The following is a 17,247-nucleotide window of genomic DNA, read 5'->3' on the forward strand; positions in this document are numbered from 1 at the left end:
TCCAGTTTGGCTCAGAACGCTCGGATCAACCCTACTGCTCGGCCAGAGCATCCAGTTTGGCTCTGAACGCTCGGATCAACCCTACTGCTCGGCCAGAGCATCCAGTTTGGCTCTGAACGCTCGGATCAACCCTACTGCTCGGCCAGAGCATCCAGTTTGGCTCAGAACGCTCGGATCAACCCTACTGCTCGGCCAGAGCATCCAGTTTGGCTCAGAACGCTCGGATCAACCCTACTGCTCGGCCAGAGCATCCAGTTTGGCTCTGAACGCTCGGATCAACCCTACTGCTCGGCCAGAGCATCCAGTTTGCGCTCTGAACGCTCGGAGCAAAGCGCTCTGAATTTACGGCCAGACATCCAGTTTGACTCAACGCTCTGATCAACAGACAATCTGACAGAGCATCCAGTTTGCGCTCTGAACGCTCCAAGAGCAAAGCGCTCTGAATTTACGAACAGACAATCTGACAACGCTCTGAGTTTACGAACAGACAATCTGACAACGCTCTGAGTTTACGAACAGACAATCTGACAACGCTCTGAGTTTACGAACAGACAATCTGACAACGCTCTGAGTTTACGAACAGACAATCTGACAACGCTCTGAGTTTACGAACAGACAATCTGACAACGCTCTGAGTTTACGAACAGACAATCTGACAACGCTCTGAGTTTACGAACAGACAATCTGACAACGCTCTGAGTTTACGAACAGACAATCTGACAACGCTCTGAATTTACGAACAGACAATCTGACAACGCTCTGAGTTTACGAACGCCCAGAGCACACTCTGGCACTCCAGATAAAATTAACAAACACACCCGTAGTATAAGCCAGCCTTTAGTCTTGAAATCTTTGGTTGTTTAGTACATAGCCTCAGATGTGAATCCTTAAAGAGATGGGTGGGGCTAAATCTTAAGAGGGTGTGAACAATGCTGAATGTGTGTAGACAAAGAACAGCTCTGCAGTAGGTACCAAACATTTATGATCCATTTTCTCAAAATTGAGGTTAGAAGTTTATTAACTTTCAAAGCATAATATACAATTTTCTAGCTCTGAGTCTCTACTTTTATCCAATGTGAACAACACAATTTCAAATTTTGCTACATAAGACGAATCGAGCCGGTCGGTCATATATTGGCTTAGATATTATGGTAGGGAGATTTGAATTTATAACATCGATCTTCGATCAATCCCTACTACAATCCCGCCGACTGGCCCGCTATAATATTACATTTTCGGCAAAACATTCCATTTCCACAAAACGTATCCAGGCGAAATGCAGATAAACAAACAAAAATAAGAAGTGTCAAACTGCTGGAGGCGATGGAGATATTTTAAAAAAAACGAGTGTTCGAGCAGCATAATGAATATCTACAAACTAATCTCTTTTCTCAAGCACACAACGCATTTCTCAGCGGTCATGCTCAAGCCATTTGTGGAGCATCAGAATTGCCAATGATGAAGGTAATTCCGAGGAGAGGCCGCTGTGTGTTCTCTCTGTTCTTGGCCTGTACTCATAACGTCTCAGAGTAGAAGTGCTCATCTAGGATCAGGTCCCTGTCTTATTCATTATGATTTAAACTGATCCTATAATCAGCATTCCTACCGTGAGACGCTCTGTGAATATGGGCCATGTTTGCACAGCACTGAAGTACGGGAAAAACTCCCAGCAGGTCAAACAAACACCATTCACCAGATGCATTCCATGTATATTATTATTGTAAGGAGTTCACATTAACAAAAATAAATCTTCCTTGTGAAAGACAATAAATAAGTTAACATATTTTGCGTGGTATTTAAGTCATAAGCCACAGCACGCTGTAGAAAATAATTGTATGACTTAGGTGACGCTAACTGATCAATAAGTAACCAAACGCTTCATTCTAACACTTTTGTAGCAGATTTCAAGCACTCCGCCCTCTGTGTGTGTTTAACTTATGGGGAACATGATCCAATGCTGTCATGTACCTCTAATGCTTAACTCACTTCAATATGGATTGAATACTGGACCTCTCTCCACTTCACACAAGACAGACAGAGAACATATGACTTTGTAAGAACACAAAAAGGACCTCAGGATTCCAATGAACTTTTGATCAGATTTGCTGGAGACAAAGTCAGAACTAAGTATTTTACCAAGACTTGAAAGTAAGCTGCAAAGAGGTGCCTCACCCCCTACATATCACACATTTCAAGACTATTTTACTGCAAAACATCCCACATTATTAACAAGCAAAGTGACACTGAACGCTCTCTCAAGTCATTTATTAAATTAAAGACCAAAAATTAATTGGAGCAATAAGAGAAAGGAAGAAAGGAAAGAAGGATGGCGAAAAGAAAATAGAACAGACAAAGATGAGACATAAAAATCTTCTGCCTTGTGTGAGGGAGAAAGACCGGCATAGAGAGAGAGAGAGAGAACGAGAGAGAGAGAGATGTGTTAAAATAAAACGAAAGGACAAGTGGCAGCTGTGTGCCTTTATCTCGGAGAGGCTGAGTGAATTGAGTCACCAGCGGTGCACGCACGCGCACACACACACACTCCTGGCTTGACACTTCCGTTTGGTCTAGTCTCTCACACACACACACACAATGCTCGATTAAGATGAACCAATTAGAACATACCAGTTTTATCGGGGCGCTTCAATTAGAAGTGTGTGATTGTATTGAGGCCTGCTCCACCTTCCCCCATCACATTTCACTGCAACTGACACTAAACGCTCCTCTTATGCCCCCACAAACAAAGCTTCATGCACGGAAAAGAGCAGGAGCTCAAAGACCACATCAACACACATGTTTGTGGGCTGGGGGGGTGTAAAAGAACAACACAAGCTGTTCTCCACAGCCCAACAGCTGTTCTCTACAGATGTGGCGTCCAGCGAATATCATGTCATGAACCCTGTCCAGCCTGGACATCAGTCACTTCCTGAAGGGTCATTGACCACGCTGATGTGGGTCAAAGAAGCCAAGACACTTTGCTCTGATTTACTGAGGAGGACCCGAGTGAGGCCTACAGTGGATGATTTCTACAAGCAAGAGGTTTGGTCCAATGGCTAACATACAATCCAGATAAAGGATGAATTGCAGATAGGGCCATACAAATGTTCTGAACTGTTTAACAGACTTGAGGTGAGGCATAGTTCTGCTATTTTTTCATAATTGACGTGCTGAAATAGTCTACTAAAGTAATCAGACCTATTCTTACTATATTTAACTGCTTCAGCTTATATTCAGCATTTAACACGTATCCCACTAAGTAACCATACAAATATTTGTAGACAGCTGAAGCAAGCACACAAAATCTCTTCAGGTAATGTACAGGTAACTGCCAAAAAAAAGGAAACACTTGAGTAAATGAGGTATATAAAGTCAATTAAAAGCAGGTTCCTGAGTTAACTAAGCAATTAACATCGCTTAGGGTTATGTATAAAAATGCCCAGCTGCGCATTATTTTTTGGCTACAATGGCTAGAAGAGATCTCAGTCACTTTGAAAGAGGGGTCTCAAAGGAACATAGGGGGTTTAAAGTCGTGTGTGTCTCAGTCACCAGATCTCAACCCAATTGAACACTTATGGGAGATTCTGGACAGCGTTATCCACCACCGCCAACAAAACACCAAATGATGGCATTTCTCGTGGAAGAAATTGTCGCATCCCTCCAACAGAGTTCCAGACACTTGTAAACTCTGTGCAAAGGCACATTGAAGCTCTTCTGGCAGCTTGTGGTAGCCCAACACTCTATTAAGATACTTTATGTTGGCGTTTCCTTTATTTTGGAAGTTACCTATACCTTTTCTAGTTTGGTCATATTTATCTTCCCTTAGAACTGTTTACTTTAAATGATGACTAGCATCTATTGAGGTGCAATGTCCTATACATTTTATGACAAAATCAACTTAAAGTATCTACAAAACAAGTTCCGAAGTGACATAATCCAAAAGGAAGGCTACAGCTAACATTTTTTTTTTTACCGTTAAAAATAAATAAATAAAAGATTGTATGGCCTGCCCTAGTGGATTACCAGATCACCCAGATCAGAAGTGTAATAGATTTGTACAGCAGTTAAACATCACAAAAAAACTAATCACATCTACACCCAGCCTTATTAGACCAACGCAATCTTTTTGCTGCGGTGTCAAATAGAATAAATATCTATAAAAAATAAGTGTTTTTTTCCCCTCAAAGTACTCGTGGAACTCTTGTCTTGTGCCAACTTTTTTTTATTTAAATAAAGTACCTTTATTCTGCAAGAACTTTGCATATACCCAGAATTTTACTTGATGAAATGGTGCTGCAAGCAATAGATACAATATACAGACAGAATATACACAATCTACATACAGTATATACAATATGCATACAGTAAACAGACAAATGACAATTCCCTACAAAAATAGTCAAATCAAATCTAATTTTATTGGTCACATACACATGTTTAGCAGATGTTATTGCGGGTGTAGCGAAATGCTTGTTTTTCTAGCTCTAACAGTGCAGTAATATCTAACAATTCACAACAATATACACAAATCTAAAAGTAAAATAACGGAATTAAGAAATATATAAATATTTGGTGGCATTGACTAGAATACAGTAGAATAGAATACAGTATATACATATGAAATAAGTAAAGCAGTATGTAAACATTATTAAAGTGACTAGTGTTCCATTATTAAAGTGACCAGTGATTCCATGTCTATGTATATAGGGCAGCAGCCTCTAAGGTGCAAGGTTGAGTAACTGGGTGGGAGCCGGCTAGTGAAGGCAACACTGGCTAACACCTGGAATAGCAATACGAGTGAAGCGTTCCCTCTTCTGTCTGTCTGTTTTTCAGACCTCGATTGTCCCCAATACGCCATCAACGTGGTAATCATAAAATATCTCAAGGTTGGAAGCTTTTCATAAACGAGGGACTGAAACCTTTGAGAAGGGGCATGATAGAAGCCCCCCTCAACTCCCCACAGCAAACAAACCTCAGGCTTGATGGGAGTGATGGTACAACCTCTTGAAAATGTGGTCCGGTTTTTATTTTTTCTCCCATTGTGATATAAGGAATCTTTTATGCTATCTGCAACACGAAAGTGTCAACATCTCACAACGAGCGAGCCTGCATTGTGTTCTCCATAACCACCCTCGAAACTCCAAGATGGGGGTATGCTAGGGTGGGTTATGAGAGGGAGGCAGAGACAGACAGACAAGACAGGGAGATGTGATTGAAAGGATAGAAGAGAAGGAATATAAAGGGAAAAAAAATGAATTTCAGAATTCGTAAATATTTCACGCGTTTACACCCAGCCAAACAGAGATCAGAGATGCAACAACAACAGCAAAGCTTCAGCTTAACCATCCAACTAGATGCCAAAAAAAAACAGTCTACGGTGATGTTTCTTCATGTGTTTTCTCAGTGCAATTGTCCACAAACACTACATAAGGATCCCCCTCAAAGACATGAGACATTTACACTAGTTTTCCATAATCTGATAAGTACCAGGCACACAGCAAACATATATTCTATTTGTCTATTCATTTGACTGAAAGCTCTACAAGTAAATGCAGTAAATCTGAACCATCAAACACACAACGCCTTATTCCCATTAAGAGGGCACTACAACATTGAAAGACGGAGAGTAGTGGTGATCCCATGCATTATTAAATTCCACAGCAAAGGGCAGAATATTTGAAGATCTTAAACGTTCACTGAGAATCTGGGGCTGAAGAACATATCTGAGCTCGTGTACCAACTCATTCTGTAGGCCAAGTATTGATCCCCTTTTTCAGTCACAACAAACCAATGTGTCCGCTGACAGTAAGAAGGGTCGATGAGAGACTGATAGAGCGAAAGGAAGGTAGGTATTTTGCTACAGCACATCCATCCTGGAAACCATTGACAGGCTAAAACAGCCCAGGACAGAACAGCTTGGCATGGCACAGGCGATGGCACGTCTCGGCATGGCATGCTGCCCAAGCCATCATATTCAAGTGGGCTAGAGTCTGTACGGTGCTAAAACATGGTGACAAACCAGGCCTCTCTCTTCTTCCACATGCATACCAGTGTCCAGGAATGCAGAAGTATCCTGCATTCTCTGAGGCAGGAGCGCAGAGCCCAGACGTACACGCACTCACAATGGCATGCTGGGAGGGACGACAGCCAGGGGAGGAACAGTGTGATAGGTTCTAATTGCTTCAAAATGTCCAGAAGAAGGCCCCCTATTATCTATTTAAATCTGTTGATAATGGGAGGCTGGAAGAGAGGAGGAAGGGAGGAGGGGGACGGCGACCCAGGCAGAGGGAGAGGAGCTACTCCGTGCCGCCGTCGCCTCATTATTTTCGTCCTGACGGACACCCGCGCTCAACCCCTGGATGAATGGGCCGCGCTGAATAAGTTATCAAGAGAAACACAAAGGGAGAATGGGCTCCACAAACAACACTGCACCACGAGAAGCGTGTGTCTCTCTCCTTCTCACTCTCTCTTTCTCCTGATGAAAGAGCCCCAGCCACATTCTGTGGACTCACCTGTAATTTCAGCAAACACAGTAGGTGAAAAAAAAAGGAGGAACGAAAAGGAAAAAGAGAAATGAAAGACAGGAAGTGCAGGCATCGGTGTCTGCACAGATATCCACAGAACATTCCCTCCTTTACGGTTCATCTGTTTTGTCTTTTGCAAACTAGCTCTTCTTTCATTTCTCCAGAATGCAGGGACCTCCTTTGGACACTATTCTAAGACGGTTGAAGAGTGCGTTGTTTTGTACTTTGTAAGACAAGGCTTCGAATAACATCACTGCATCAGTCTGTTTTTATGTTTATTTTGTCTTCTTTTCGTTGTTTTGGCTGTTTTGTGTTTTGTCTGGGTCTGGAGAAGCATATGGAGTCACCTTCATGCTTTGTTCTTCTACAGTGAGGGGAATCAAGGCTTTCCCCAACGGCTACTCTCAAGAGTTAGGTAATCAAACCAGCATTCAGACCAGTTCCACCTAACTGTCACCACTACACGTCAACTGCCACCAAGCTCCCCTTGCCATCACTCAAAAGTAAAGGCAAAACTTTTGGATGGGAGACTGGTGTCTCTTGTCTGACGGGGGAATCAGAGGGTGCCGCAGCCCGACAGGTGCTCAACGGCTGATCAAACGAGGCAGATACCCTTGGAGTGACACCTGGAGCCACTTCAATGGGGGAACGCCAGAACGGCCTGGGGAGGGGGGTACTTCAACCGGGACGCAAACAGAAAGGTCGAATAAGCAGTCACCTCAATGTCGTGTACGGGGTTGACCTCACGGTGTTGGGAAAGGTATGAGAGTAAAAATCCCCGTTCCAGAGTAGAAAACTAGTTGATTGATTGGCAGCTAAGGCAGTATCCTCCACTGGTTTAAGTGACATGTTGACAGTATTCTGTTTATCATCTTTAAAATGTTACATTGCCATCTGGAATTGAAAATCGGTTCGAAGTATTGCAATAAGGCTGCAAACTACGGCAACTTCCAGGTAACTTCCAAGACAATCCAAAAGTAGGATACGGTTGATAGAATACTATCCCATATTAGCACTGTAGTAAGTGAAATATCCTAACAAAACCTTGAAAAAAAACAAGCAGTATCTGAATCCACCATTAAAGCCTATAGGCATTGCAAATATACAGGCAAAATAAAGGAAACAGCAACCTAAAGTTTCTTAATAAGACGTTGGGACACCAGCTTCAATGCACCTTCCCATAGATTTATACAAGTGATTGGAACTCTATTGAAGGGATGAGATACCATTCTCCCAGAAGAAATTCCATCATTTAGAGGGTTGTTGGTAGAAAACACTGTCTCAGGCACCGCTCCAGAATCTCCCAAGTGTTCAACTGGGTTGAGATCTAGTGACTGAGACAGCCGTGGCATATGGTTTACATCGTATCCATGCTCATCAAAACATTCAGTGACCACGTGCGCCCTGTAGATAGGGGCATTGTCATTTTATGGGGGCATAAGCCATGGTAGCCAGAATAATGGCCTGCCATAAATTTCTGTACATTACCCTAAGCATGATGGGATGACTACATGGAACTCTATTCCACATCAAGTAACTCATGCAAGCAGTAAAATTTGATTTAAAAACAACACCTTACGGAACAGTGGCGACTGTGAAGCAGCACAAACATGGGCACAGACACAGATTCCCCCCACACACACACACACACACACACACACACACACACACACACACGGATTTTGTACTGTATATATGTGGTAGTGGTGGAGTAGGGGCCCGAGGGCACACAGTCTGAATGTATTGTAATGTTTTTAAAATGGTATAAAACGGCCTTAATTTTGCTGGTCTCCATTAGCTTCCTTGGCAGCAGTTACTGGGGATACATAATAAATACAAATGTTAATGAATTACTTAACTCCGGAACAACACCTGTGTGGAATCACCTGCTTTTTTACTTTGCATCCCTCATTTCCTCAAGTGTTTCCATTATGTCGGCAGTTACCTGTCGTTGTGCTTCAGATAACGATGGAGAGAAGAGAAGGCCAGGGCTACTCAGTTAACAGTCTCTTCCCTCAATAATCAAATGCACTGGTTATAGAAAACAACAGCCCATCTTTGCCCTTGTCAACAACCCCATTCTCTGCAGCCCGGGCTTGTCTGTGTCTCTCTCCTTTCTCCAAAAGCGCCCCATCAGCACTCTCTAACAGGAGTGGTGGAGGAAGAGCGAATAAGAGCAAGAAAGCCTGAATGTACAGCCTTTCTCGACATAGACTGAATGTACTGTAAAATAATAAAATATAGTGGCCTTCAGCAGCGTTTCCCCTATATTTATTTAGCAGTGGCGGCCACTCCCAAAAATAAGTTTTCGGGAAGTTCAAACCTTTTCAGTGTAAACTTAAATGACTAAAACCAGATATAAAGTATGTTTAAAACATAACGGAGCTATATTTTCATTTAAATAAGATGATCTTTGAGAACTAACAATCATCAAAATAAAAAACTAGACCGTCAGTGAGAACACTTTTTAAAAATGTTTAAGTCACTCAGAGAGCATAAGCTATGACAAAATCTGTGGAATTGCAGGGAATCATCTTTAAGACAATGTTTTTGCTTGACACTAGATGGGAGTTCCTCGCAGTCTGCCATTGCTTCCATAGCTACACAATCAACGTATTTATGTGGATTGGTGATGAAGCCTGTCTAATTTAGATAAAGATCCCCAATCCACAGAGGCCTGCTCATAAAGCCTTTCAGCATTGTACACATGGCACTAAGCTCCAACGCACTGTCCCTACAGTACGGCTGTATGCCCTACTGAACGCTCATGTACAACAAACACACTAACAAAAGCCAGCTGCCTTCGCCAGAGATGGGCAAAAGACGCAGCCAGCTACAACGCATTCGTTTGCCAGAGAAATAGTAGAGGAAAACATGAGAAGTTCAGAGGGAGCAGATAGGGCGACCCAGAGGGAGGGAAAGCAAACGCCAAAGTGTTATCAGCCAGGCTGAATAAATTGCGAGACGAGAGGTAACGGAGTACTAATGTAGTACATGGAATTATCCGCCGCAACAAAGAGAAACAGATCAAAGAGAGGCATCCGTTGGGATCGGTCCACTACTCTTGGGATAGGCAATAAGAGCAAGGCTATGGCTATTCCAGACTCTCTGGTTCGCATAAATGACTTCAAATGAAAAAAAAAAAATGAAAAAAAACCAGGGACCTTTTATCAAACACGTTGCTTCAAAACATCTAAACATGACCAGACCTAGACTTTGGTTGATTTTTGACCAAAGGTCACCATGTGGATGAGACTTTCGAATGGGCAGGCTCCTAAAAGAATGGTGGCTAAAACAAAGCTCAAGTGATTCGGATAGTGAGAGGTAAGAGGTGAACATCACACCATCAGAAGCAGAGTGGACAGGTGAGGTTCAATGGCAGACCCCACTCTTCATTCCTAGAGCCTGTGTGTGGTGGCTCAGAACCATAAACTGTAGCTTTGGGAAGACCAAGCTCTCATTTTGCCAAAGGCGTTGACACAGAGATACTAGTGGAGTCTTCCTCTGGTAGCTATTATGGCACACAGGTGGGTGAAAACTCAATAGCAGGTTTGACCTTCGCACAGCAGAAAATTAAATAGACTGAGTGAGAGTCCAAGCAAGTCTGTGGGATTTTAATGTGTGTGTGTGTGTGTATGTATATATATATACAGTATGTGTGTATGAGTACACGCGAGTGGGAGAAGCTGCCTTGCCCCCTCTGCCACTGCTCCACCCAAGCCGCTCTCGAACTCCCCTGACTACCGCATCCTAACAAGACTTTTCCTCCGCTCCTCCTCGAAAAAGGCAAACCAAATAAATAAAAGGACAGGGGGGGAAAAAGGACTGAAATGGAGGAACGAGGAGAGAAAAAACACTGACAAGTATAATTTGTTCCATCATTCAGCTTTAATTAAAAATAATATGGAATCTTTTTGTTCGACTTCACAACAAGACTTCAATAGGGCCCCCAAGACTCCCTACCACTTGCCTCCCAACACAGCCCACTGGTGGAGCTGAATTCCATTAATTACATGACCCACATATCACATAGTTAATATTCCAGCGCGGGGAAAAAGAAACTCTGCCAATACCGATGGAAAGGGCCTAAACTTGGAGGTGTTCAGGACTTCAGAGCCCTCCCTACTCCCAACGCTTTTCTGGGGCGGCGCCCTTTGGATCTCCTTCTCTCCTGACATTGTTTGCGAATGTCGCCTTAGTGGGACTGGGAAATGTACGAACGAATGCAGCCACACTCTTTTCCAGTGAATCAAAAGGAAGTGAATAGCAGCTTTCCTGAAGGGAGAAGGTGTGGCGATGAGAATAATAAGTCAGGTTTCTTTAACCATCAATATGTAATAAAATAAATTGTTCAAACATACATTGTATAAATTCATGGGATATAGTAAATGGTCATATGCACATAAGGTTACCAATGTCAGGATGCATGTTAGCTAGTGATGCACCGACATGATATTTTTGGCCGTTACCAATATCCGATATTTTCCTTGCCAAAAAACCTGATACCTATACCGATATTAAACACTTTTGCAGCCTTTTAAGCATTCTAGTACAGTTAAATAGTTAACACACACACACGGACGCAGCAGTCTAAGGTACTGCATCTCAGTGCAAGAGGTGTCACTACAGTCTATGGTTTGAATCCAGGCTGTATCACATCCGGCCATGATTGGGAGTCCCATAGGGTGGTGCAAAATTGGCCCAGCGTCATCCGGGCTGTCATTGTAAATAAGAATTTGTTCTTAACTGACTTGCCTAGTTAAATAAACGTTACACACGCACGCACACACACACACGCACAAAAAAGTTATTTTGTTGGCATTTATGCATGTCCCCATTACCAGTAAAACAGAATCAAAACCTATTTCTTTCACTTACTTGCTGTGCTGTTTCGTTGTTCATTTGTTCAGTCGTTTCATTCTCAACCAGGATTTCTATGGAACGCCGTTTGGATCTTTGCGTGTCAAGAAAAATACACGTCAAATAACACAACAATCTGTTTCAGTAGCTATAGCTAGCTAGCTAACTATATAGCTAGGTGTCCTCATCTAAAATAACCCTCATTTATAAGACAGTTCTTATTCGATTAATGGTGGTCGGACTCATCTATGTGAAGCTAGCCACAATAAGGATTAGTCCCAATAGTGGACTTTGAAGCCTTTGTATTCATTTGCATCACTGTCAATGGCATATTTCAATTTTGAAGGAAAAACACAAATTCCACTATTGTGCCTAATCCTTATTGTGGCTAGCTTCACAACACAAAACCCGGTCCGGTTGAGCCTCACTAACCAGATGAAGCTAGCTGGCTGCTGATAGCTTTGGGTAACAGGGTTAAGTAGCTGGCTAGCTATTTATTTTCATGAACTGAAGTTCAATATCAATAGGCAAACAACAAGTGGCAACCTAGCTAATACTTACTCACAAGATCCCTAAATCATTGCTAAGAATAATGAAAATGACTGCAGTTTCTGCTGGTCATTGTTTTCAGGCTGGTTGTATTGGTGCTAGCTAGGTACAAAGCTAAAGCTAGCTACCACAGAAGTTCAAATGCGTTATTGTAAACGCATTGTTCGTGGCCGGTGTTTGCTTGTTTGCATACTTTTTTTGTACAGCTTTGACAGTGCTACTGTATCCTTTTTGACACTCTAAAAGACCCAAACGGTGTTCCATAGTATATATGTTCGAGAAGCTAATAGCAGTGACGCACTTGGAAGTGTGTACCGGTGCTCGACCAGTCGGTGAAAGCCAACATCACCCACAACAGAGAATGGATGATTGTCAAGGGCAATGAATTCCATTATCGTGGCTTTAATGGATTTCACCTTTGAGTTGTCTCGCTGAAATGTTCTTACACTTTCTAATGGCTGCTCGACTTGTTGACTGCTCGATCCACACAGCAGACAATGTGGGCTAGGTTAGGAATGCTGTGTTGCACGTGTAGCACAAAATTGTACGTGCCGTTATTACGTCATGTATCTACATTATATAGGTATTATATAGGCATTTTAGCTAATTCCGATATGTTCACCGATATATCGTGCATCCCTAATGTTAGCCTTAGTAAAGTGGTTAGCAAAACGCAGCACTGTCAGAACAGTTTGCAGTTTATAAACCCTGGCTCAAGTGAGCTAGTGCAGGTTGAGGGGTACCAGCATACACTGAGTGGACAAAACATTAGGAACATTCTCTTTCCATGACAGACTGACCAGGTGAATGCTATGATCCCTTATTGATGTCACTTGTTAAATCCACTTCAATTAGTGTAGATTAAGGGGATGAAACAGGTTAAAGAAAGACTTAAGCCTGGAGACAATTGAGACATGGATTGTGTATGTGTTGCATTCAGAGGGTGAATGGGCAAGACAAAATATTTAAGTGCCTTTGAACAGGGTATGGTAGTAGGTGCCAGGCGCACCAGTTTGAGTGTATCAAGAACTGCAATGTTGCTGCTCAATAGTTTCCTGTGTGTATCAAAATTAGTCCACCACCCAAAAGACATCCAGCCAACTTGACAACTGCCGGAAGCATTGGAGTCAAAATGGGCCAGCATCCCTGTGGAACGCTTTTGACGCCTTGTGGAGTCCATGCCCCGAGGAATTGAGGCTGTTCTGAGGGCAAAAGGTGTGTGTTTGTGGGGGGGAGGGGCTGCAACTCAATATTAGGAAAGTGTTTCGACGGTTTGGTATATTCAGTGTAGTATAGAATACAGCAAGCAACGCGTTTGGCCAAGGTGGAGGAAGTTAGCGAAAGGCACGCTGCATTTGCACACCGTCAGTCATTGGTTTGTTCTGTGGAGCTGAAGGGAGTTAGCATGCTGGGACTAGAGTCCTAGGACCAGGCAAAGGGGCTGATCTCTTAATCAATGTCCAGAGCAACCAGAGCCCTCCTCTGAAGTCTGTGGCCCTTGTCTGCCTGTTGCTGCTGTCAGCAATGCTACCACCATGAATATGGAGTCCTTCTGCGGTCGGGGCATGCTTATGTTTTCTGTCTGATATCTCGGCCCCATTCCCATTTCAAAGGGAGGTCTACCCAGGGGTTTGACTTTTTGATCTGACTGGCGACTGACTCGACCACCTGCATGCACGATCAGCCACTAGTGAAAAGACCAACCCCCTCCTACCCACACCCCACCCCCTTGGCCTCACACTGCCCCCCACCCACCCCCACCTTCCAGGAACCCTCCAGAACCCCAGTGGTCATAACTGGGTCATAACTGGGTCTGGAGCTGCATCTTAACTCTCCGGTTGCTCTGCTCTGCTGTGTGCAGTGGCTGGGAGGAGATGCTGGGCATGATTGCAGTAGCAGCAGGAGTCGCCTCCGTTCCCGCCACAGAAAGTCCACCTCTGTTGGGCAAAGTCATGGGAGACATTTTGTGTCCATAGTGTGAGGGCTGTAATGTCAGGGCACCATGGTACTGAGGTAACTGAGGAGAGAGCTGGAGCCTGTGGCTCCTCTAATCGGGCATTGCTTCCCCCACCAGCCCACCTTACACCCCTCACAGGACAGTGGTACCACCAATAAAGACTTAAAATCACAGAGACACCACTTCCTACTGCACGTCTTACTGTCAGCATTACTGACAGTAAGCTTGCACATTATGTCAGCTACATTAGCATGGTTTCCATTGGACAACATATCATTGAGATAATAGGCAGTGTGCAATTTCCTCTTAATGAATTGATGTGATGCAGCAGGTTGAGAAAATAATGAATTGATATTATTGATTGATATGGGTTGATGACTCAATCACGTATTTACTATTCCTGAACACCTATTAATGTAACATTTGCAGATCCCCTTACAGCTCGTCATTGGGAAGAACAGCAGCACATTATCACAAGTGGCCGTTAATAAAGGGAACTGTTATAATTGTGCATTATCAATTTCATACCGCTTCACTCCCGATGAGTATCAATTGAGATGATTACTTTTGAATAATATTATGATTTCCTTTAACAGACATTAGCATGAAGAGTTAATGAGATCACCATGACCATGACAATACAATTAAAACCCTCAGGACTTCAGATGATTAGATTAATAATGTAATAGTGTGAAGAGGAAGAAGCCCTCCACCAGCCGACACTAGGCTAAGTAATAGAGGGCCTACGGCATGGCGGGCCATGTAATGCTGTAGAGGAGTAGTGTCGGACAGTGTTGATTCAACTCCAGTCTTGGGGACCTACTATAGCAGCAGGGTTTCAGGCACTGATCGACTAATGAGTGGCTCCCCTCTCCTCAGGGTCAACAAGGAAAAAAACAGAAGGCGAAGTGACAAGACCAATGGCGTCTTAATTCCAGTGTTATTTTTCCTCCCTCTTTCTTTTTCTCACCTTAAAAAAATAAAAATATCCAACCACTTGCAGTCTTGACAGAACTATGTTATACCTATTGCATTCAGAGTATTAAATATTCAATACAAGGGTCGGTCACCCTCTAACAGTTCAGGTGAAGAGAATTGCTGTACTGGAAAAAATGAAAAAAGTTGAAAAGGGGAGTAGCAAATGAGTACCATAAGGCAATTTATTAAGCACAACTGAAGTTGCAGAGCATAGTGTAGTGGTAGAGGTTCACCTACTGGCCTCATTTACATAACACTAGAACTCTTTCACAGACTCCTGGTAAGCTTAGAACACAAAAAGCAGCCTAAGCAGAAAGGCACCAACCCCCCCAAACAGCACAACAATTTCCATGATAGCGAATAAAAAGGTATCAAATGTGTGAAATCTAATGAAACAAGGAAATATCAAAACTACGCCACGAGGCACCTTTGTTTGTCCCATTTTCTGGTTATAAATGACTTCTAGAGATGAAAATAGTCAACAAAATCGTAAAACCAAAAACTATTTTATTCAAACGCATTAAAAAAAAACAAGCTTAAATGTGTGGTATTTGCTAAAAGACAAACGCGAAGCCCCATGAAGCAGAAAGCAAGGCACCGGTTGGGAAGAGGCTAGAGGCCACCGCGCTTTAGAATGGCCCTCATAAATCCTGATTTGAGTCGGGACTAACCAGAGAAACCTGAGGCGCGGCGTGCCTGAGCCACACTAGGCAGGCGCTACCGCTCTTAAATTCTACGTTTGATTAAGTCTTCCCATTAGGTGACAGCTGAACTTTAATATGAATATGATAATATTGAAATAAGTGTGTGTTATTTACTTTAGCGCTCGGGTGGTGGCGGCAGGGGGATGAGGGAAGGCGGGAGAGGACAAGGGAGGGGGAGCTGGATGATGAATGATTTCTGGACAGCTCTGGGTGACACCAGGCGAGCCTAGGCCTCCTCTAATCAGACTTGACAAAATGGAGACATATGCAGAAATATTGGTTACAGTCTGCATCACAGCCCTGCCTGGGCTCCTGCTGCCACGCTGCCCCGCCTGCCCCTGATTGTCTACAGGCACTGAAGCATCTATTTCAATTGGCACTTCCTTCCTAGCCCCAGGATTTTACATTTAGCTGGTGTCATTTACATATTACTCTTAATCAAAAACCATACTGGGCAATAAAAAAAAGAAACAAAACCGTGGCGTCACGGTTCAGGGGTAGGCACAGAGGCACTTTATGAAATGGTGATGTGACAAGACATTAATCTGTGTGTGTGTGTGTGTGTGTGTGTGTGTGTGTGTGTGAGTGAGTGAGTGAGTGAGTGAGTGAGTGAGTGAGTGAGTGAGTGAGTGAGTGAGTGAGTGAGTGAGTGAGTGAGTGAGTGAGTGAGAGAGAGAAAGAAAGGAGGAGAGAGAGACAGAGAGAGAGAGATGTCTATGAGTGGTGGTGTGTTTGTGAAAATTGCTGGAAAATTGTTAAAATTGGAGTGTACAGCTTGTGTTTTTCTTGTTCGTCTAAACACATCAAGTACTGGCTGTTGGACAGCTTTCATCTTATTCTGCATTATATTGATGGACTAAAGCAAAGTTTACAACAGAAAACAGTACTCTGCATTACAATCAGTGGTGGTCAGTGCTGTTTAAGATTAGGGAGGCCGATAATTGTTTTAATTAGCATGGCCTTACTTCTATTACAGCATAATGGATGACTGTCATTCATATTCCACTCAACCAGTTAAATGTAACAGCAATAGGTTGAGGCTACTACATGATACTCTAATATTCCCTATACCCATCATGAGGTTGCTACAACCTAGCTTATGAATGACAGTTTACAACGTAGGTGCACACAGGTCGAGAGACAAATTTGAGTAATCAAGGTGACAGACACATTCAATACCGCCTTGCACACTTTGCATCTAGTTTGCATCTAGTTGATCTAGGGTATAATCATTAGTCCAAAGAGTTGCAAACTAAAGTTTCTACTGGAGAAATTCAAGTAGGTTTATCCCCGTTTCGTTCCGTTTGCTTCTATTTAAGAAGTTTCTAGAATCGGCGGAATGAATACACTGCTGATCTCCCGCACACGCAGTTCACTTTCATAGTAGCTACATTCAAACAGCATCATAACTTTGCTTGTTGTATACAGTAATTTCTTCTCACATCTATGTGCTCTCCTTCTCTCACCTTCTCCCTTCGCTCGTGGACTTCAGTGTGCAACACAACAGCTGTCTGTGGCGAGGCAAAAAAAACTTCCCAAGCCAAACCTTCATACCACAACCACTACACAAGGCCTACATCGTTGTCACCATATTAGCTATAGTCATAGTCAACATAATTACTAAAACTAACGTGTTAGTAAACCAGCTACAAATCACACAACAGCAAGCAGTTTAGCA

General features: G+C 43.0%; 1 protein-coding gene across 4 annotated transcripts in view; it reads right to left on the reverse strand.

The window, feature by feature from the left end:
* vti1a (vesicle transport through interaction with t-SNAREs 1A) overlaps nucleotides 1–17,247 on the reverse strand; it is a 187,038-nt gene that overhangs the window by 66,059 nt on the left and 103,732 nt on the right. The gene's annotated exons all lie outside the window — the stretch shown is intronic.

Source organism: Oncorhynchus tshawytscha, linkage group LG24 (genome assembly GCF_018296145.1).
Source record: "Oncorhynchus tshawytscha isolate Ot180627B linkage group LG24, Otsh_v2.0, whole genome shotgun sequence".
Taxonomy (NCBI): Eukaryota; Metazoa; Chordata; class Actinopteri; order Salmoniformes; family Salmonidae; genus Oncorhynchus; species Oncorhynchus tshawytscha.